The following is a 23,982-nucleotide window of genomic DNA, read 5'->3' as shown; positions in this document are numbered from 1 at the left end:
TGAACAAATTTATTTTGTCCCAATACTGCTCAGATCCTGTACACCTGTTCTTAGTCTTTAAAATTTACTCATATATTTGTCAGTTAATTAATTTAAAATGAGAAAAATATCAGTGACAGACTACTCTCGTTCTATATATAAATTATTCTCTACTGTGGATCATAAATCCTGCCAAACTAGAGATTACATGGAAAAGAGTCAAGAGTCTTGACTCAGAGTTCATCTAGGCTGCAATGAAGCCTGCTCTACCTCATAGGTTCTTATCGATCAAATTGCCTATTCCTGGCAGACCCAGTCCTCTCCTTTGTCCAGTGATAAATAAATGTTGACAAATTCATACTAAGTCTCCTTTTCTAGATCAAGTAAGAACAATATCCATTTTTTTAAATTCCACCATAGTTAATATATAGTGTTATATTGGTTTCAGGTGTACAATATAATGATTCAACAATTCTATACTACTCACTGCTCATCACTGTAAGTGTACTCTTAATTTCCTTCACCTATTTCACCCATCCCCCCTCCCACCATCCCTCTGGTAAGTGTCAGTTTGTTCTATACAGCTAAGAGCCTGGTTTTTGTTTGTTTGTTTGTTTGTTTCTTTTCTTCTTTGTTCACTTGTTTTGTTTCTTAAATTCCACATATGAGTGAAATCAGATGACATTTTTCTTCCTCTGACTTATTTCACTTAGCATTATATTCTCTAGATTTAACCATGTTGTTGTAAATGACAAGATCTCATTCTTTTTATGGCTGAGTAATATTCCATAGTATAAAAACACACCATATCTTCTGTATCCATTCATCTATCCATGGACACTTCGGTTGTTTCCATAATTTGGCTATTGTAATTAATGCTGCAATAAACATAGGGGTGCATATATCTTTTCGAAATAGTGTTTTCATATTCTTTGGGTAACTACCGAGTAGTGGAATTACTGGATTATATGGCAATTCTATTTTTAATTTTTTGAGGAACCTCCATACCTTTTCCACAGTGGCTATACCAGTTTGCATTCCCATCAACAGTGCAAGAGGGTTCCTTTTTCTCTACATCCTCGCCAACACTTGTTTCTTGTGTTCTTGAGTTTAGCCATTCTGACAGGTGTGAGGTGATATCTCATTGTGGTTTTGTTTGTGTTTCCCTAATAATCAGTGGTGTTGAGAACCTTTTCATGTGCCCATTGGCCATCTGTATGTCTTCTTTGAAGAAATGGCTATTCAGGACTTCTGCCCATTTTTTGATTGGATTATTTGACTTTGTGGTGCTGAGTTGTATAAGTTCTTTATATATTTTGGATACTAACCCTTTATCAGATCTATCATTTGCAAATGTCTTCTCCCATTCACTAGGTTGTCTTTTTATTTTGATGATTGTTTCCTTTACTGTGCAGAAGCTTTTTATTTTGATATAGTCTCAATAGTTTCTTCTTGCTTTCATTTCCCTTGCCTCAAGAAACATAACTAGGAAAATGTTCCTACTGCCAATGTCAAAGAAATCACTGCCTGTGCTCTTTTCTAGGATTTTTGTGGTTTCAGGTCGCATATTTAGGTCTTCAATGCATTTTGAATTGATTTTTGCGTATGGTATAAGAAAGTGGTCCAGTTTCATTCTTTTGCATGTAGCTGTGCAGTTTTCCCAACACATTTTGTTGAAGAGACTGTCTTTTTCCCATTGGATATTCTTTCTTGCTTTGTTGAAGATTAATTGACCATATGGTTGTGCGTTTATTTCTGTGCACTCTATTCTATTCCATTGATCTATGTGTCTATTTTTGTGCCAGTACCATACTGTCTACATTACTATAGCTTTGTAATATAACTTGAAGTCCGGAATTGTGATGCCTCCAACTTTGCTCTTCTTTTTAAAGATTGTTTGGCAATTGGGGTCTTTTTTGGTTCCATACAAATTTTAGGATTGTTTGTTCTAGCTCTGGTGGTATTTTGATAGGGATTGCATTAAATGTGTGGATTACTTTGGATAGCATAGACATTTTAACAATATTTGTCCTTCCAATCCATGAGTATGGAATGTCTTTCTATTTCTTTGTGTCATCTTCAATTTCTTTTAGCAGTGTTTTATAGCTTTTGGAATACAGATCTTTCACCTCTTTGGTTGGGTTTATTACTAGGAATCTTGTTGTTTTGGTGCAATTGTAAATGGGATTCTTTGATTTGTCTTTCTGCTGTTTAATTATTGGTGTATAGAAATGCAACAGATTTCTGTACATTGATTTTGTAATCTGTGACTTTACTGAATTCATTTATTAGTTCTGGTAGCTTTTGGTAGTTTTTTGGGGTTTTCTGTATGTAGTATCATGTCATCTGCAAATAGTGAAAATTTTACTTCTTCCATGCTGATTCACATTTTCTTTCTTTTTGTTGTCTGACTGCTGTGGCTAGGACTTTGAGTACTATGTTAAATAACAGTGGTGAGAGTGGACATCCATGTCTTGTTCCTGACCATAGAGGAAAAGCTCTCAGTTTTTCTCCATTGAGGATGATATTAGCTGTGAATTTTTCATATATGACCTTTATTATGTTGAGGTATGTTCCCTCTAAGCCTACTTTGTTGAGGATTTTTTAAAATTTTTTTAAAAAATTCTTTTTATTTGTCAGAGAGAGCACAAGCAGGGATAATGGAAGGCAGAGCAGGTAGAGGGAGAAGCAAGCTTCCCGCTGAGCAAGGAGCCCAATATGGGACTCAATCCCAGGACCCTGGGATCATGACCTGAGCCAAAAGCGGATGCTTAACCAGCTGAGCCACCCACGTGTCCCTTGTTGAGGGTTTTTAGCATGAATGGATTTTGTACTTTGTCAAATGCTTTTTCTGCATGTACTGAAATGATATAGTACTTATCTTTTTTTTACTAATGTGGTATATCACATTGATTGATTTGCAAATATTGAACCACCCTTGCAAGCCAGGAATAAATCCCACTTGATCATGGTGAATGATTTGTTTAATGTATTGTTGGATTCGGTTGCTGGTATTTTATTGAGGATTTTTGCATCTGTGTTCATCAGGGATAGCATCCAGTAGTGATGTTGTTCCTCCCATATCCAGGATTCATGGGTTCTGGAATCGAGGGATGGAAATGGGAGTAGTGGCATCCCTCACTATTATCCCTAGAGACCCACTAGAAAATGCTTTTCTTCCTGTTCCTGCAATCTTATGCTCTGCTGGCCTAGAGGTCTTAATTACAGAGGGAGGAATGCTTCCACCAGGAGTCACAATGATTCCATTGAACTGGCCTCTTTGGGCTACTCATGCTTCTGAGTCAACAGGCAAGGAAGAGAGTTATTGTGCTGACTGGGGTGACTGATCCTGACTACCAAGGAAAATTGGGATTGCTACTCCACAATGGAAGCAAGGAAGAACATGTCTAGAATACAAGACATCCCTTGGGTGTCTCAGTACATCATGCTGCCTCCTCTGATTCCTAAGTAATTTCATCAGAGCCAGTCCAACTCTAGAGCCAAATTTGTAATCATACTGACCACTCAACAAATAGTTTTTTATATTAAAATTCTGTGACCCAGAAATTAGAGATCTTACAGAACTACAGGTTTAATTGAAAGTAGCCAGAAGCAGCCTCAATGTCATTGACCTAAAACATACCAAATTGGTGTATTGTCCTTTGTGCCCTTGTTGGTGAGCTGGTGGATTCTCAGTAGGCACCTCCCATATTGTTATAGCTGTGGCTCAAACAGGAAGGTATATTAAATTCATCTAGAATGTCTTCTAAAAATACCCACATCTAGGGGCACCTGGGTGGCTCAGTCGGCTAAGCATCTGCCTTTGGCTCAGGTCATGATCCCGGAGTCCTGGGACTGAGCGCCGTGTTGGGCTCCCTGCTCAGGGGGCAGTCTGCTTCTCCCTCTCTCTCTGTCCCTCCTCCCAGCTCATGCTCTCTCTCCCTCTCAAATAAATAAATAAAATCTTTAAAAAAAAAAAATACCCACATCTAAAGCCAAACGTTTGAGATTCCAATTTAATTGGCCTGGGGGGGCGGGGCTTGGGCACTGGTATGTTTTTAAGGTTCCCTGAGTGATTCTAATGTATTGTCTGAATTGCGAACCACATCTTACAGTATTCCTTTACATTTACATAAGATGAGAATTGTGAACATTCTCACCAGTTCTTAATGTCAGAGCAGACATACAGAGCCTCATCAAGATTGAAAAAACACACTACCTCTACCTAGATCCAAAAGTGCCAGGTCTGAGAACATTAAAGGCTTATGTTCTCAGGAGAGAGGACCCTTAAATTTGAGGCCACTGAGTGCCACTTAAGGCATAGTCAGTGGCAACCTCTGCCACAGGCAAGTATTTTCCCCTCTTTTTATTTTCTATTTTCTAGTCATGTCTCCATTCCTTCTTTTTTCCTCCCTGGTTTTCACACCCTCCCAGCCTACCTTTTAGCTCTATCATATTCAACCATTGCTTTAGACCTTATCAGAAAACAAAGCTTGTTATCCCTATTCCAGAACTTACACACTTAGGCAGATGTCAGGATTTAGACTTGTCTATTTCAGATTTGAACTAATTCAGGAAGGATCTAAACTCATGACCACTCTGACCATGATAGGATTTGCCAAACACGTGAAGAGTAAAATCATGATTATTAGGATTGGTCAGCCTGCAGGAGAGGATTGTTTTCAGGTTTCAAAAGAACCCATTTATGAGCAGTATTTTCATTTGCCGAATTATTTCTAATTCTGCCCTATTTATTCTATAAAAATATCAAAATAGTCTTCTAAAAATTTAATTTTACACAAAATCAGATTGGCATTTCTTATCTACTGCTTCAACATTTGTCTCTTTCTTTTCCTTTTTTTTTTAAGATTTTATTTATTTGTCAGAGAGAGAGAGAGCATGTGCAAACAGGGGGGAGCGGCAGGCAGAGGGAGAGGGAGAAGCAGGTTCCCCGCTAAGCAAGGAGCCAGATGTGGGACCCGATCCCAGGACCCTGGGATCATGACCTGAGCCGAAGGCAGATGCTTAACTGACTGAGCCACCCAGGTGTCCCAACATTTGTCTCTTTCTTTTGTTTTTTACAATTTATACAGCTCCCACTTTACACTGCCACAGTAGGTAGGTCACAGCTAACATTGAAGACATGTGTGGGTAAGAATGATTCTTTGGTCAAACAAGCTAGGAAATCTAGTTCAAACACATATTAAAGAGGTTGTTTGTTTGTCTTACAAAATTACTCATACATTTAAAATGTTAGTGTGTATCATCATTCTCCAAAATGGAGATATGTTACTCGTTTTGCAAACTTCATCGACCACAAGGAAAAAAAATTTAAGAGTCATCTTGAGAAACTAACATTGCACAGAATACATTTATGAAATGCTGTTGAGAGTTTTATCATTGGTGATGACAAGGGTAATAATCATGAGTCTCAAAAGCTCTGGCTGGATCTCCCACCCAAGAATCCTGCATTCCTGCAATTTGACATCCTGCGAATATGTGGAAACTGTCCGTGACTTCCACTGTCCTCCCCTCTCTGGATCTCCATTCACCCCCAGGGCAAACTCCACATTTTCTTAACATGGAGAGTCAGGAAGGTGGAGGCGGAAGGTGGTCCTGTAGTTTTCATCTTACAGAACTAAATATTGCCTCAGGCCCCAAGGACTAGGAGAGGCAGAACATTCTGGGGAATGCCAGGCACTAAAGGGTAACAGAACATACTTGTGAGGAGGCAGGGGTGATGAGGGGAGAGGAGGGATGGTGTTTGATGTTTATGTACCATTTAAATGTATATATTTATTTTTGAATAGGTTTATACTTGCAAATAGTAATAGACTCAAAATATACATGGGAGTATACAGTGGACCATAAGACTCTTCCTTTCCCATTTCCTCCAGTAACCCTATTTCCTGTTCCCCTTGCAAGAGTCACCTCCATTATTAGTTTATTCTGTATCTCTTCAGAGATACTCTGTATTTTAGTAAACGAAAATGATATACATAGGCAGGTAGCTAGCCAGCTAGAATCCAGAAAATTTTATAATTAAAAAAATTGCTTAATGTTATGCATAAGAAAATGTAGAAAATAATATGATTCATATATAACAGAGGTAGCATTTCAAGTTGTGGGAGTAAACTGGATCATTTAATAGAGAGTATGAAGTTAGACAGCAAAAAAGGAAAATAAGCAAATACCAACCCTAAAAAATTTCAAAGTGAAACAATAAAAGTGCTAGAAAATAATGTGTTATATGTATGTACGTATATTTGGCATATACATACACTCTTAGCCAAGTAAGCCTTCCAGCTTTTCTAAGTCATGGAATAAAAGATTGTTAAATTTGACTATAAAGATTTTTTAAAAACAATCTTTATAGGTTAAATTCAATTAATAAATTGAAAAGATATATGGCAAATAAAAAATATTTTCAACCTATCAGCAGGAGAAAGGGCTAGTTCAATTCAATAAGAAAGTCCAAATTTCCAAATAAAAAAGTAGGGGAAAAATATAAATAGGCAGTTCACAAATATACATATATACATATATATGTACATATATGTATATATATAGCCAACATACACATGAAAACCTCACTTACAATTAGACAAATTGGAATTTAAAAGTGAAGTAGCAGTGTATCAGAGGTCACAATCAACAGAGTGAAAACGCAACTAAAGGAATTGGTGAAAATATTTACAAATCATATATCTGATAAGAGGTTATTATCGTTATTATCCAAAATATGTAGTGAACTCCTACAACTCAACAACAAAAAACCAAATTAACCCCATTAAAAAATGGGCAAAATGCGAGGGGTTGGGGATGAGGAAAATAGGAAAAGGTTGTTAAAAGAGGACAAACTCTTGACTGTAAGATGAATAAGATCTGAGGATTTAATGTAAAACCTGGTGACTGTAGTTGATAACACTGTATTGTGTAACTGACATTTGCTAAGAGAACAGAACTTAAATGTTCTCCCCCAACAAAGTAAAAGGTAAATATGTGAGGTGATGGATGTGTTAATTAACTGGATTCTAGGAATTCTTTCATAATGTGTACGTATGTCAAGTCACCATGATGCAAACTTTAAATATCCTACAACTTTTTATGACTTCAATAAAACTAAAAAAATAAAAAAAGAACCAGATTTGGGGGTTAAAAAAAAAAATGGGCCAAGGATGTGAATAGACATTTCTCCAAGGAAAATAAACAAATAATCAACAAGCATATGAAAAGATGTTCCAACTCATAAATCATTAAGGAAATGCAAACCAAAACCACAATGAGATAACACCGGTGCCCATTAGGATGACTACTATCAAAAAAGATTAACAGAAAATAACAAGTGGTAGCAAGAATACGTACTTGTGTGTATCACATAGAGTGCTTGCTGCACAGAAAAAGAGCTCCTGTGTCTGTCTCTATTCCTTCCTACTCCCTTAGGAAGTTTCTGAGACACTTATCTATTGAGAAAGTAAAGATGGCAGTGTCCTTTCAAATATAAAATCCTATAAGCCAGTTATCCAAGCAGCCTTGTGTTAATCACTCAGTGGTCTGGAGCCTTCTCATCCCGCCTCAGCTCACTCCCATAAGGCACTGGGTGGGGTATGTGATGATGCTTGTTCAATCTGGTTATATTAAAATGACTGTAATGCTTAAGAGGCTAGGCCACTCTTCCCTCCCTCTCCACCTCCCACCCCTCTCACCCACATACAAACAGAGGAGTAAATGTGTTGCAATCAGTGAGTTTAAAGGCATGTACTCAGGGCACCTGGGTGGCACTGTCGGTTAAGCATCTGACTCCTGGTTTCAGCTCAGGTCGTGATATCAGGGTTATGGGACTGAGCCTTGAGACAGGCCCTTTGCTCAGTGCTGTCTGCTTGAGATTCTCTTTCTCTCCCTCTGCCCCCCTCACACCCCGCCCCTGCTCATGCGCACGTGCGTGTGTACACATGCTCTCTCTCTCAAATAAATAAATCTTTAAAAAAAATAAATAAAGGCATGTGCTCTGTTAGAATTCCTGACAGTGACTATCATGCAAATCATGGCATTTATGAAGATTACAAATGCTATACAGAAACGCAGCATGAAAAGAACTCCTGCAAGCTCAGCCAATCTTTTTCCTCCTTTACTTCCCAGTAGTACTGCCTTGAACTACCCCAAGAAAAATTTAATTGTGTTCTTCAAAGTGTATTAGCCAGGATAGGCCATCCATTACCAATGGAATCAAGAGCATCCCTGGGGAGAAAAAACTGTTCTTGGCAAGGGGGTGGGGAGCCAAAAATATCTTAACCTTTTTATTTAAAAAGCACAGATATACATATAGTTCCTAAACAGAAAAAATACTACACCTGTGGTATTAAAATTTCATGAAGGGGCAATTATGAAAAAAGGTCTAGGAAGTCTACCTTGAGAAGTGATAAAAATAATGTTGAGAAACACTGGAGTAGGCTAAACTGCTATTAAAAAAAACCAAAATTTCAGTGGCTTTAGAAAACAAATTTTTTCTTACTGATATCACATACTGCTGCTTAATAGTACGGGCCCTGGAGTCTGCTCCCTCCACATAATCATACAGGAACTCAGTCTCCTTCCGTCCAGTAGCTCCACCATTCCCTAGGACCCTTGAGAATCTTCCAGAATCCTCTTCATTTGGTTGCCCAATGAGCAAAGAAAGAGCAAGCAGAAGATAATAACAGGGCATTTTAGGGGCTAGGCTTGGCAGTGGGTGCACAATTTTCACCAACTTTGTACTGCCACAAACTGGTCACATGGCCTCTATCAAATGCAAGGCAACTGGGAAATATAGTCTAGCCTTGTCCAAGTAAGGGCAGAATAGAAATACTGGAGAGGAACAAGTAAGTCGTTGCCTCGTAAGACAGAGATTTTGAAGCTTTACTGGGGTCTCACAATTGATGAAAATTAAATTTAATTTAATACTTTCAACGATAAAATGTACCCTAGGAAAAAATGGAGAAGAGTTTATTTTAACCCTATTCTTCAGCTTTGGGTTCTCCTTCAATCTTCCCTTAACTTTACTAGTAGCAAGCATTTTAACTGGTTAATAAACAGAAAAAAAAAATTAAAGGTTTGTTTCCCAACATACTCAACATATTTCAATGTTGGAAAGAATATGCAGTTTCTAATTCAGTAGCTTGGGGCGGGGGCGGGAGCAGGGACTGAGATTCCACATTTCTATTGGGTAGTGCCAATGCTGCTGATCCAGAGAACACACTTCAAGTAGGAAGGCCCCAGAGAGACCTTAATGCTAAAGAAGAAGCCAGAGCAAGCAGTGCCATTCTGAGTACGTGCAAATGTGTATGTGGCCATAAGGAATAGAAAAGTGGGATACATAGCCATATTATGAAAGGTTCTATGGAACAGCATATGCAGAAGCAGAATAGCATTTTAAAAAAAATTTTTTTTAATTTATTTGACAGAGAGAGACACAGCAAGAGAGGGAACACAAGCAGGGGGGAGTGGGAGAGGGAGAAGCAGGCTTCCACCAGAGCAGGGAGACCAATGCGGGGCTCGATCCCAGGACCCTGGGATCACAACCTGAGCTGTAGGCAGATGCTTAATGACTGAGCCACCCAGGCGCCCCAGCAGAATAGCATTTTGATTAAAAGCATGAGATTGGAGTCTGACAAGCTTTATTTCAAGATACCAGTGTCATTATTCACACCTACATAAAAGTGTCATCACTCACAGTCTTGGAAAAGGAATTTAACCATGCTAAGCTTCTGTACTCTTGGTAGTTAAGGGTAACAATAATAGGTGGACCCTTATGATATTGTCATTTTTTATAAGTCAGAAATGGCCAAATGTGGATAATTTTATATGATTCAACCTAATAGCATCACTTCCTAGAGCAGTTGTGAATATTAAAAGGGATAGTATATGTGATGATCATAACACAGTTCTAAGAAACCATTGAATAAGAGCACAATAGATTCTAGTATATATTACCTTAGTGTGCACACATACACTTTAAAGCATGAGGATGGGAAGAAATATTTTTGTTTTTTCTCCTTTATCATCTGGAGTCTTCTTGAATTTTTCTTTTCCTTTTTTATTTTCCTATGAATATAATACTGTGCTTAAGATCACTAACTCTGGAGCCTAACTTACTGAATTCCAATCCACCAGGTATTAGCTGTGTGACTTTTAGAAATTTACTTTACCTTCCTATGCCTCAGTGTTCTCACCTGTAAAATGGAGAAATAATAGTATCTACTTCATTAGTATTGTTGTGATATTAAATGAGCTAATCTTACAAATTGATTACAGCAAAAGCATTGGATTGGGTTTTTTTTTTAAGATTTATTTATTTATTTATTTATTTATTTATTTATTTATTATTTTAAGAGAGAGAGCATGAGTGGGAGGGGCAGAGGGAGAGAGAATCCCAAGCAAACTCCTCACAAGCACGGAGCCCCATGCAGGGCTTGATCTCACTACCCCCAGATCCCAACCCCGAGATCTCCACTCCAGCCAAACCCAGGATTCACTATGAAAGAAAGAGAGAAAGAAAGAAGGAAAGAAAGAAAGAAAGAAAGAAAGAAAGAAAGCAAGCAAAAGCAAAGAAGAGAAGAAAGCAGATGTGCAATTGAAAGAGTAAAAAGCAAATGATAAAGCAAAATGGCTCAGCCCAGTGTGAACTTTGTATAATACAAAATTAATAATGGTCATATCAATCTTAAAGCAAACCAAATTGCAAAAAGACAAAGCACTTCAAGAAAAGAATAGCATATTTTGGATAGATCATCAATTTTAACAGAAATTTGCCATACTCCCTTCCAACCAACGCTGATTTTTTGGCAGCAGATAGCCATTGGAATCTTACAGCAGTAGATGGAGACAGGGAATAAGATGACTATAATAAAGTGACCATACATGGGGAGATAAGGCAGATAAGGCAAAAGGGAAGAGGTAAGTGATAAACGGATATAAGTGCAAGTGAAAGAGTGAAAACCAAACCCAACAGATACTCTTCAAACACAAGGCTGTCCTATCACTGTCTACGCAACACTGAAGCAGTGATTGCATGCAGGGAAAACAAACATCAGCTAACATTTGAACTGAAGTGAAGTGAAATAAAGCAAAGCAAGAGAACAGAAACATGGGAACAAAACAAAATAATGGCTCAACCAGTCAACGTTGGAATGAAAAACAAACTGAACTGGGAGAAGAAACTTTTATAACCAAATAAAACAAGATAATAAAGCAGCAACAAGATCAAATTTCTGATTTTAAATGCCAAGCAAAGTTGCAATGACCAAGGCAACATAAAACCAATCCAGGGGCACCTGGGTGATGCAGTAGGTTAAGTGGCTGACTCCTGGATTTGGCGGGGGTGGAGATCTCGGGGTTGGGATCTGGGGGTAGTGAATCAAGCCCCACATGGGGCTCCGTGCTCAGTGAGGAGTTTGCTTGGGATTCTCTTTCCCTCTCCCTCTTCCCCTCCCACTCATGCTCTCTCTCTTAAAATAAACAATAATAAATAAATAAATAAATAAATAAATAAATAAATAAATAAATCTAAAAAAAAAAAACCAATCCAATGCTTTTGGAAAATTAAGATGAATAAGAAAAAATTATTCAGACAGTTTTTTTTTAAGATTTTATTTATTTATTTGAGAGAGAGAGACAGAGCGAGAGAGAGAGAGAGAGAGAGAGAGCGCATGAGCAGGAGGAAGGGCAGAGGGAGAGGGAGAAACAGGCTCCCCGCTGAGCAGGAAGCCCATTGCGGGAGCTTGATCCCAGGCCCCTGGGATCATGACCTGAGCCAAAGGCAGAGGTTTAACTGACTGAGCCACCCAGGTGCCCCTATTCGGACAGTTTTAAGCAAAAAAGTATTTCCACTTCCTTTAGTCAGGCTGCCTGGAGATGCAGAAAGATACCTGAGTTCTAGTTTTAGTTCTGCCGTTGACAATTCATAGCCAACAGTAATTTAACTTTCCTTATATATATTAAAAATATTGAATTTTTTTGAAAAAAACACTAGAAAAAATTACATTTACTCAAGGTAAAATGAGAGATTGCATTAAGATTCAGTGAATCTGCAAAGTAAAAGAATGATTGTCTTTTTGCTTCTATCTCTTTGGTACATCTTTAGCAGGAAGTTGGATTGGAAGTTTATTTATTTTTTTTTTTTTTAAAGATTTTATTTATTTATTTGACAGAGAGAGACACAGCGAGAGAGGGAACACAAGCAGGGGGAGTGGGAGAGGGAGAAGCAGGCTTCCCGCGGAGCAGGGAGCCCGATGCGGGGCTCGATCCCAGGACCCTGGGATCATGACCTGAGCCGAAGGCAGACGCTTAACGACTGAGCCACCCAGGCGCCCCGGATTGGAAGTTTATAATCTATTTATATAATCAACTACAGATTATCCATTTCTGATTAATTTTCTTTCCAGATTTTGAACTGTGTGGCTCATTTTAATTACATTCTATTAGTGTTGTTTACTACCTCCATTTATTTTACAGTGGCATTTAAAACTTGCCCTATGCCAGGAACTGTGCTAGATCCAAGGAATATTTATCCTTGCAGCCATTCTTCACAGTCATTATTACTGTGATTATTCCCATTTTTTCACACAAATTATTATTATTTCCATTTTACAAGTGAGAAATGAGATTTCTTGAGGCCAAGGAAATTTGTGTTGACCTAAATTACACAGCTAGTAACAGGCAGAACTGGAATTAGAATGTGAAGTTGTGTGTAACTCCAAAGCATGTTCTTTTTATATGGTACTGTGTGGGTCCCCTTGGAGCCTTTAACTGAATACTGATTGGCACTGGCACATAAAGATAATACCAGATGCCAGGAAAAGAATCATGTAGAAGGGCAGCGAGAATAATCCCTTGCTCACACAAGGCTAGGAATAATACGTGACCAAAGTGGAAAAGCTCATAATTCATAGGTCATCAGGTAGACTACTCAGAAAGTTATAGCCATTGTTCTGGAGAAATATTACCCATAGACTCTGATTCCACCTAGCAAAACTTAAACGCAGGAATCAAATGAATTAAACTTTCTTTTTTTTTTTTTAAGATTTTATTTATTTATTTGAGAGAGAGAGAATGAGAGAGAGAGAGCACATGAGAGGGGGGGAGGGTCAGAGGGAGAAGAAGACTCCCTGCTGAGCAGGGAGCCCAATACAGGACTCTATCCTGGGACTCCAGGATCATGACCTGAGCCAAAGGCAGTTGCTTAACCAACTGAGCCACCCAGGCGCCCTGAATTAAACTTTCCTCTTAGCTATGTCCCAGAATAAAGTACAAAATATTCAACTCCTAACAAGGTAAAATGTACAAATCTACACTATCACTCATCCAATCAAAAGTTACTAGGAGCGCAAGAAAGAAGAAAAATGCTACTCATAATGAGTAGAAGAAATCAATCAATAGAAGGACATCCAGAAATGACAAATAAAAGAATTAGTAGAGAGAACACTAAATAGTTAATAAAACTATATTCCATATATTTAATAAGATAGAGAAAAGATTGAGCTTGTTAAATACAAACATGAAAGATATTTTAGAAATCCCAAATAAAATTTCTAAAAATGACAAATGCAAATCTGAAATTAAAAATACACCGGATGACATTAACAACATATTGAACTCAGCAGGAGAAAAAAATGGTTAACTTGAGGATATAACAATAGAAAGAATCCAAAATGAAACACAAATAAAATGTTGGAAAAAATGTTTAAGGAATCAGTGTGCCTCAGGACAACTTTAAGTGGCCCAATGTATATGTAATTGGTGTTTGCAAAGAGTGGGGGACAGAAAAAATATTTGAAGAAATAATGGCCATTTTCCAAATTTGATGAAAACTATAAACCCACAGATGCAAATTCAGCAAACCCTAAGCATAAGAAACATGATGAAAACTACATTACGGCACATCATAATCAAATAGCTTACAACCAATGATGAAGATTTTATTCTTTCTGATGCTATTATAAATCAGATTTGCTTTCTTAATTTCTCTTTCATTGTTAGTGTACATAACTGCACCTGATTTTTGCATATTAATTTTATATCCTGCAGCTTTGCTGAATTTATTAGTTCTAACAGGTTTTTTTTCTTTTTTGGTGGAGTCTTTTGGATTTTTTATACATAATATCATGTCATCTGCAAATATGACAATTTTACTTCTTCCTTTCTGATTTGGATGCCTTTTATTTCTTTTTCTTGCCTAACTGAGCTGATAGGAATTCCAGTACTAAGCTGAATATATGTGGTGAGAGTGGGCATCCTTGTCTCATTCCTGATCTCAGAGGAAAAACTTTCAGCTTTCAACACTGAATATGTTAGCTGTGGACTTCTCATATATGGCCTTTATTATGTTGAGTTACATTCCCTCTATGCCCATTTTTTTGAGTGTTTTTATCATGAAAGAATATTAAATTTTGTCAAATGCTTTTTCTACATCTATTGAGATGATCATATGATTTTTACTCTTCATTTTGTTAATGTGGTGTATCACTTTGATTGATTTGAGATGATGAAACAACCTTGCATCCCTGGAATAAATTCCACTTGATTATGGTGTACAATCTTTTTAATGTAACTGATGAACTCAGTTTGTTAATATTTTATTGAAGATTTTTACATCCATGTTCATCAGGGATATTGGCCTATAATTTTCCTTTTTTGTTGTCCCTTTGTCTGGTGTTGTTATCAGGGTAACGCTGGCCTTGTAAAATGAGCTTGGAAAGTACTCCCTTCTTTTCTATTGTTTGGAAGACTTGGAGAAGGATTGGTATTATTTATTCTTTAAATGTTTGGTAGAATTCACAGTGAAGCCATCTGGTCTTTGTTAGAAGGCTGTTAATTACTGATTCAATCTCCTTACTAGTAATTGGTCTGTTCAGATTTTCTATTTCTTCATGACTCAGTCTTGGTAGGTTGTATGTTTCTAGGAATTTATCTATTTCTTTTAGGTTGTCCAATTTGCCAGTGTATAATTGTTCATGGTAGTCTCTTATGATCCTTTGTATTTGTGTGGAATCAATTGTAATGCCTACTGTCTCATTTAGAATTTTATTTATTTGGGTCTTCTTTTTTTTTTTGGTCAGTCTGGCTAAAGACCTGTTTTGTTTTTATTTTCTATAAACTAGCTCTTAGTTTTATTGATCTTATCTATTGTCTTTTTAATATCTACTTAAACATTTCCACTTTGATCTTTGTTATATCCTTCCTCCTGCTAACTTTGCACTTAGTTTGTTCTTTTTCTCATTCCTTAATGTGCATAGTAAAATTTTTTATTTGAGATCTTTTATATTAATGTAGGCATTTATCACTATAAACTTCCCTCTTAGACTACTTTTGCTGCACCCCACAAGTTTTGGTATGTCGTGTTTCCTTTTTCATTTTTCTCAAGACTTTTTTTTTCTCCTCAAGAGCTTTTGACTTCTCGTTTTGATTTTGTCTTTGACCCTCTGGTTATTCAAGAGCATGTTGCTTAATGTGCATATACTTATGAATTTTCTAGTTTACTTCTTGTAATTGATTTCTAGTTTCATACTAGAAATTGTGGTCGAAAAGGATTCTCAACATGATTTCAATCTTCTTGATCTTCATCATCCAACTGAAGAGTGTTTCATATGTGCTTGAGAAGAATGTGTATTCTGCTGCTATTGGATGGAATGTTCTGAAAATATCTAAGTCCATCTGGTCTAATATGTCATTTAAATATAATGTTTCCTGGGGCACCTGGATGCCTCAGTTGGTTAAGCCTCCAACTCTGGACTTCAGCTCAGGTCATGACCTCAGGGTCATAAGATGGAGCCTCACTGGGCTTCACACTGGGCATGGAGCCTGCTTAAGATTCTCTCTCCCTCTCCCTCTGCCCCTCCCGGCCCTGCTCACTCAGGCTCTTGCTCTATCTCAAATAAATAAATAAATAAATAAATAAATAAATAAATAAACACAACGTGTCCTTATTGATTTTCTGTTTGGATGATCTAACCATTATTGAAAGTGGGTACTGAAGTCCCCTACTATTATTACCTTGCTATTTCTCCCTTCAAGTTTGTTAATATTTGCTTTATATAATAAGGTGCTCCTACCTTGGGTGCATAAATATTTACAACTGTTGTATCCTCTTGATGAATTGACCTCTTTATCATTTTATAATGACATTATTTATCTTTATTAGTCTTTGTCTTTTTTATTTTACAGTCTTTGTCTAAGTAAAGCTCCTCCAGCTTTCTTTTGGAGATTTAAGGTACAGCATAGTTATTATAGTTAATAACATTTTATTATATACTTGAAAGTTACTAAGATTAAATCTTAAATCTTCTCATCACAAAAAAGAAATGGTAATTATTTGAAGTGATTCAGGTGTTAGCTAACACTATGATGGTAATCATTTTGCAATATGCTAGGGTATCAAATCAACACTTTGTACACCTTAAACTTATACAATGTTACATGTCAATTATTGTGTGTGTGTGTGTGTGTGTGTGTGTACACATATAGATAAACCTAGGGGGAAAAAAGAAGAACCAGTGAGGAAGAGAAAATCTTAAAAGCAGCCAGATGAAAAAGACATCTTATGTTCATCCTTGTATCAGAAAGATGACAGTGGATTTCTTTTTGGAGATAATGCAAACCATTAGACATTAGAGAAAATCTTTAAAATAATGAAAGGGAAAACTTTCTATTTTCAGCAAAATACCTTAGCAAATTGAAGGCAAAAAAGGCAGAGAGATTCAGACATACAAAGTCTGAAATAGTTTTACCTGCATATCTGAACTACAAAAAAATGCTAAAGCAAGTTCCTTACTAAAGAGGGAAATATGAATATACAACATAAAGAAGGACATAGGAAATAATAACTACATGGGTAAATATATAAGGTAAATCTTTCTTATTTTAAAAACTCTTTGAAAGATAATTGCTTTTTAAACATACGATTAATGTGCAATTTTAAAAAATATGTAGAAATAAAAATATGAGCAACTGGATAGAAGTCAAGAGGGGGGAAATAGAAATATACTTCAATAACACAACTATACTACACATAAAATGATATATTACTTGAAGCTACACTGTGATAATCTAAAGATATGTACTATAAATTCTAAAGCAGCCACACACACAAAAGAACTAAGGCCAATAAGCAAATAAGGCAATAAAATGGAATAAAAAGTACTGAATTAATTCAAAAGAAGGCAGAAAAAATGAAAACAGAAAATTTTAAAATAATAATATAATTATATACATATAATTTTCACTACAAGAATTTTTTTCCTGCAACTTGTCAGATAGATATGTATGCTATGTAATGAATGGTTGTGTCCCCCAAAATTCAAATGTTGAAGCCCTAATCCACGACGTGAAGGTATTTGGAGATGGAGCATGTGGGAGATAAGCAGGTCATGAGTGTGGAACTCTCACGATGGTATTAGTGGCCTAATCCTAATTAGTGTCCTAATAAGTGTCATAAGAAGAGACACCAGAGGGATGATCTCTCTCTCCATCACGTGTGAATAGAGTTGTGTGCAAGCCAGGAAGAGAGCTCTAACCAAAAACCGAAGCAGCCAGCATCTTAGTCATTGACTCCCCAGCCTTTAGAACTGTGAGAAATAAATGTTAACAACCGTTTAAGTCATCTGGTTTATGGTATTCTGTTACAGCAGCCCAAGCAGAGGAAAACACACTTAGCCTCACTCTGCAACTGAAAAATAATGACTCATGAAGATAGTTACTCCAAGCCCTTTGCAAAAGGAGATAAAAACGTGCACGGCTGTTCATGACGTAATTGCTCCGGAACACTGTTTCTCAGGTGCATGTGATGCTGCACACCCTCACTGAGACACCTAGTGGTGGGCAGTTTATCTGAAGATGAAAGGAGACCTGTACTCTCAGTGTTTTACATTTTAACTCATAAAATGCACAGTTGGGCCTCTCCCCAAAGGGCTTTTGATATATTAACTTCTCTTTACATCACCCCAGTGAGGCATAAAGAGAAAACAGAGGGGCGCCTGGGTGGCTCAAATGGTTAAGCATCTGCCTTCTGCTCAGGTCATGATCTCAGGGTCCTGGGATCAGGCCCCACAGGGGGCTTCCCGCTCAGTGGGGAGTCTGCTTCTTCCTCTCCCTCCGCCCCTCCCCTTACCTCCCTCTCACTTCCCCCTACCACCAACCTCCCCCCTGCCTCATGCTCTCTCCCTCTCTCTCTCTAATGAATAAAATCGTAAAAAAAAGAGAGAGAGAAAATAGAATGTGTGAGCAAAGACAGGACCATATGCCCTCATCTCCTGGTTCCTGTACTAGTTGACTACTCATTAACCCACTACATTTAAATTTTAATTATTAATAATTAAATAGTATTTAATAATAATTTTAATTAACTCTGTGTTTTTTAAAAAATCACTTATTTACAAAATAAAATTCCACAAGCCATTAACTGAATCTTTGAATTTACTTTTGTGCAACTAATAAATAGTCTGCTCTAGTTAATAAACATTAACTAGAACAGAATTACATTAAGATATAATGAGGCCACGTTCTAGGCCCTAAACAGAATGCGGATATAAGCACCATATCTGAGGGGCACCTGGGTGGCTCAGTCCTTAAGCGTCTGCCTTCAGCTCAGGTCATGATCTCAGGGTCCTGGGATCGAGCCCCGCATCAGGCTCCCTGCTCAGGGGGAAGCCTGCTTCTCCCTCTCCCACTCCCCCTGCTTGTGTTCCCTCTCTCGCTGTGTCTCTTTCTGTCAAATAAATAAAATCTAAAAAGAAAAAGAAAAAAGCACCATATCTGAATTCAAATGCGTAAGTCTGAAATTATCAAAATTATTCAAAAACTATTGTCCTCTAGAAGAAATCCCTCAAAAAATTAAGTCACCAATAGAAAGCCTCCAACTTTGCAAAAATTCAAGTATACATGGGAAAAGTAATTCAGCTCATTGTATCAGAGAAGTTTGGGGGTTTAGAGGGAATGCAAGTATCCTCATTTAATTAAATTACAATGAAGTTATACATTGGCACACTCTTCTAATAGGAATAGCACTGACATTGTAATTCTATAAATCTCTTCTTACAAACAGGTGAGAGAAGCCTATATTCTCTGAGATACAGAGTTATTGAGGTTCATTCCTGGCTTTGTACAATAACAAAGTATGAAGTACTTACTGTAGATCTTTGTTTTTAAATTCCATCTCTTCTTTTCAAATGCATTTTTGAAATGAGGTCTGTAAACTTTTTCTGTAAATGGCCAGATACCAAATATTTTAAGCTTTGCAGGCCAGACGGTTTCTGTCTCAACTACACAACTCTGTCTTCGCAGCACAAGAGGGGCCAGAGAATGCTGTGGAAAAAATGGGCATGTCTGTATTTCAGTAAGTTTTATTTACAAAAACAGGCAGGTGAACATGATTCAGCCTACAGGCTGGAGTTTGCTGACCTCCTGCTCTAAATTCCCAACATCTGTTCTAGATGATAGTCTCACCTGAGGACAGGCCCCAGGTCAAACTCTTAGACCCCATATTTCTTTGCTGTCCACTTATACTCCTCAACCGTCCATGGTCTCCTCCTTCTTCCTATTTCTTCCCCTCTCCACCCCCACCCTGAATCTGGAATTCTCAGGCAACCCTTTCTCAGAAACTCTGGCTCTATGGGAAGAAGACAGGCCTTAGTGAGGCACCGCCATAAGATGGTTATTAGAGACTTACTACATTTTGGAGAGGAAATACTTAGGGTGATTGTTTAACCCAGATACATTATTGATAAGAGTGGGATTCAGGATAGGGGAAACACTTGGAGGCCCTCAGACATACCAGACGAGAAACAAGCTAGGGGCCACCACCTGACTCACATAATGGTCACTTTTCTTGAAAGCATTTTATATGTAAACAATGAGGGCTCAACCAAGAAGCAAGTTACACAACAGAGTCAAGTAGGTGTGCGTGTATGTAGCTTACTTACAAATCTCGGCTGACGATATTACTAGGAAGAGATGTCATTTGAAAAAAAAAAGGGAAAATTGCAGAATTTCTTATAACTCATCTTTCACACTTAAACTAAGAGTAGGGAAACTTTTTTCTAAAAATTAGAATTTAATTATACAAGAACCACATTTCCCATGTAAAAGTTATAGAACTAGTATGATGCCACAAGGCAGACACAAAAGGCAATGAAGCTGATGATTTCAAGTGATAACATGCTGGTGACCCCTGTAGGTAACTGTATCAGTCAGGGGCCCCATGGGAAACCAATGGCACACTCAAACTGTGTAACTGTAGAAGAATTTAACAAAAGAACTATTTACAAAGGGTATAAGTAGGGAAATCAACAATAATCATATAATTTATTCTTTAAATTGTGCCACTTTTAAGGATAAAAAGAAGCTTTATTAATAAATTATGCCAGGACAATGGGTATAGAACTGGGTCTGGCCCAGCCAAATTGTAACACTCAGAATAGAGCTGTATCCTTAGGCTAGCAAGAATAAGGGGCCATTATCACCCTAAGACCTAAAAACATGAAGAAAGGGAATGGTTACCAAAACCTGAAAGGTAGCAAGATGAAAAAATCAACCAATAGGAGCTAGGGCCCTCAGGAGAGGAAAGCATCCAGTCTGGGAGGAGCCAACCTGGAGGGAGTGGGTGAATTAAAATCCCAAATTCACTGTTCTTCTACTCCCTGATTGCTTACCAAAATCTCCCATTGGCTGAACCCAACTAGAAGCTGGAGGTCAAGGAGCTCCAGAGAGCCTATTGCTGCAGTTCTTATGAGCCAGCTTCCCTAGAGTATAAAGCAGGGCAGGGAAAGGGTGGACAGTAAATCTGGAGGTATTTGGTGTGGTAAATATCTTTGCAAAGGTATTAAAATTGGAGCTATCCTTCAGCTCTGACCTCTTCTCCAACTCTTTTGAAGCATTCTAAGAAAGCTCAATGGCTACCTTTTTCCTGAACAATCTTCTCCCTGTTCATTGCTTATTAGATTGTAGAAGAATAAAGTAAGCAAGATCTTTTACCTCCAATTGGCTGAGGGTAAGACTGTTTCTTTACACAGGAATGAGTGCAGGCCCTAGGTTTTCATGCATCTATTTGGCCTCTTTCACTCCCTAATTCAAAAATATCTGGGAACATTTCTCAGCCTTAGGCTGATTATGTAGGTATCATTAGCCTTGGAATAAAATAAAATAAAAGAGATTTTTTTTTTGCATGTGTCATAAGAAACTCCCTCACTCCACTTTCTGGTCTAGAAATGTCCCCAAAGGATCTTAGAGGAAGTATGGAGTTTGGTAAAACCAATCAATGGTTCAAACCAACAACAAGGCTGCTTGAGTACAAATGCGTAATGCAAAATTAGTGGGCAAAATGGACACATACCACAGTCATCACAAACCATCACTGACCACTTCACATTACATAAACACTACACCTGACTATGACCAATGAAGGGAGAATATAAAGAAAGAATGTTCACTTCTGCAAAGTGTGGCCCATCCTTTCTTCATAAGTGAGAACCAAAAGGTGGAGTGATTATATCTTTACTTCCAGGCCTAACTACTGGGGAAAGTGCATTTTTATACTTCCTAAAATATTACCAAGCAAAGGTGTGTGTCATCCACTTTTCTTACTCCATAGTAGAAAACCTCTCCCCTTTCATCAGTAACCCATGTGACATCCTTTCCATTTTTTAAGTCCAATGACAGTATGCTTTAATAAAGTAAAAATTTTTAATTGAAAAATAGCACCTCTTTTTCCTGACAACTTGGATCTATGTCTTCAAACACAGACTGAATTTTGCATGAGGACTAGGCTACCTTAAATATTCAGGTTAGTTAAAAGAAGAAGATAAAGTAAATTTAAAAGGAGTCAGGGAAAGAATCAGAGTAAGAGAATGAAAAAGAAAGAGAACTGTTATTAAAAACAGTAACAAAAATACTAAGAAAAGAAAAGAATGGCAGATCTTTCTAGTGAAGGTAAGAGACAAGAGCTGTATTATGGGTCATTTTCTGGCCCAGTTCATGGGTGAGAGTATTCCCTAAGCTCTCTGAGTAATCAGAGTGCAGCAAATGATCTCGCTTCTGTTTCCCACCATAAGAAAGACACAATTCTTGACCTAACCTAGTATTTCCCTAACTACACATATAGATACTGCTCACACCTTCAGCATTTGAACAAAGAGAAAGAGAGAGAAAAAAAAAAACAAAAAACAGAAAGTTATTCAGCCCACCAGGAATTTTCAGAGATTCCCTTATCTGAGTGGTAGCCCCAGGCAAGCCGTAAGTGGATTCTAGCAGGAAGGCAGCAAAAAGCTAGGAAAAAAAGAATCTTTCTAGAGAAATTCCTTCATATTAAGTAATTTGCTTCCTAACAATGATCTTCAAAGAAGGTTAATGTATTTTAATCTATTGAGGGTTTACTGAATATCTATTACATGCAGCACATAAGACCGAACTGTGGTGGTTATGATGATGATCACAGGCATAAGACAAATTGGCTTCCCCTAACAAACAGAACCCTTCCCGTTCTCTCCTTTGCAATGGTTGCTTGGAAAATCAGAACCACTTTTGAGCTTGTCTTAATTCCCCAGTTTTCTTTTTAAATTAAAGTATAGCCAACACACAATGTTGCATTAGTTTCAGGTATATGACATAGTGATTTGACAATCTATCCCTTATGCTATGCTCACCACAAGTGTAGCTACCATCTGTCACAATACAATGCTAATTCAGTACCATTGACTATATTCCCTGTGTTGTACGTTTTATTCTCATGATGTATATATCCATAACCGGGCACCTGTATCTCCCACTCCCCTTCACCCTTAGTTCTCTAGTTCTTAATAATGTTATTCTATGGCTTCTTGTACCTGATCCACACTTCCTTTAATTCCTTGGTTTCTTTCTTTTGCCTTATCTTGACGGTTTCTTACCTTCTGGTACCAATACATTTACTGCAAGTCACTTCAAATGTTTTTGGAAAAAGTAAATTGATGTTGAACAAATCAATATTACAAAACATTTCTTGCTTCTAAAGACATCACAGTCTAATAAAAAGATAAAGTTGAAAAATATTATTGAAATATTACATCATGAATGGAGATCATAAAAGAGAAGCCCAAAATAAATGTCTTAAAGAGGAGTGACACCACATCCAGGTAGGAGACCACTTTTGAATATGTCCGGTGAAATGAGTGTTGAATTACAAGAGAATATCAACACCTGAGGGTGTGAGGCTGGGAAGAGGAAATAAGCTTTCTTCTTGCGAAGAAGAAAATATACACATTTAGAGCATCTTAAAGGCAGATACTATTTGGCAGAAGCCTAAGAGAATGAAGGAGATAAGGCTGGAAAGACAGCTGGGAGCCAAGCGATTATATATGTCAAGGCAACTGGGAGTCTATCAAACAGAAAAGTGATATGATCAAAGTGATCTCAGAGGTCACATAGTTACAGATAAGGAAATTAGGGGCCCTGGGGATAAGTGTTTAGCAGTATGTTTAACAGGCAAAGAGATGACTTCCTGGATGCCTGAGGAGGAGGCACCTTGTCTGCATAATCTCTACAAAGACCCACATAGATGCAGTTTTAAAAGACGAAGCAAGGGAAGGGAGGCAACTCAGTCACACCCTAGAAAAATGCAAGTTGAACCTCACGGAGGGCTGCTTTCTTCTGTCCCTATTCCCATCAGCATATCCCAACCCAGTGAAGAAATCTGTCTCTAGCTCCTGCTTGCTGACCAGAAACGCCTCTGATGTCACAACAGATGAATCAAGCTTTGGCATCATCCCACAACACCCTGAAAAGTTGGTGATGGGGGAGAGCGGCAGCGAGATTTCTTTCCCAAATGATGCTGCCATGATAAAAAAACCCTAAACTTGGAGGATTCCAGAAAAGCCCATTTGGAAGTCATCGGTGAATCAGCGCCCTTCCATGACTCGGGTTAGCGCCACAGTCTTTATCCCCAGGCCTTAACTAGCGAACTGGGTCCAGCTGTACTGGTACAGCTGTTGAGCGCCTTCTATG

This window comes from Phoca vitulina, unplaced genomic scaffold, assembly GCF_004348235.1.
Source record: "Phoca vitulina isolate PV1807 unplaced genomic scaffold, GSC_HSeal_1.0 scaffold6, whole genome shotgun sequence".
In the NCBI taxonomy this organism is placed as follows: Eukaryota; Metazoa; Chordata; class Mammalia; order Carnivora; family Phocidae; genus Phoca; species Phoca vitulina.
Note: the sequence above shows the minus strand (reverse complement) of the source record.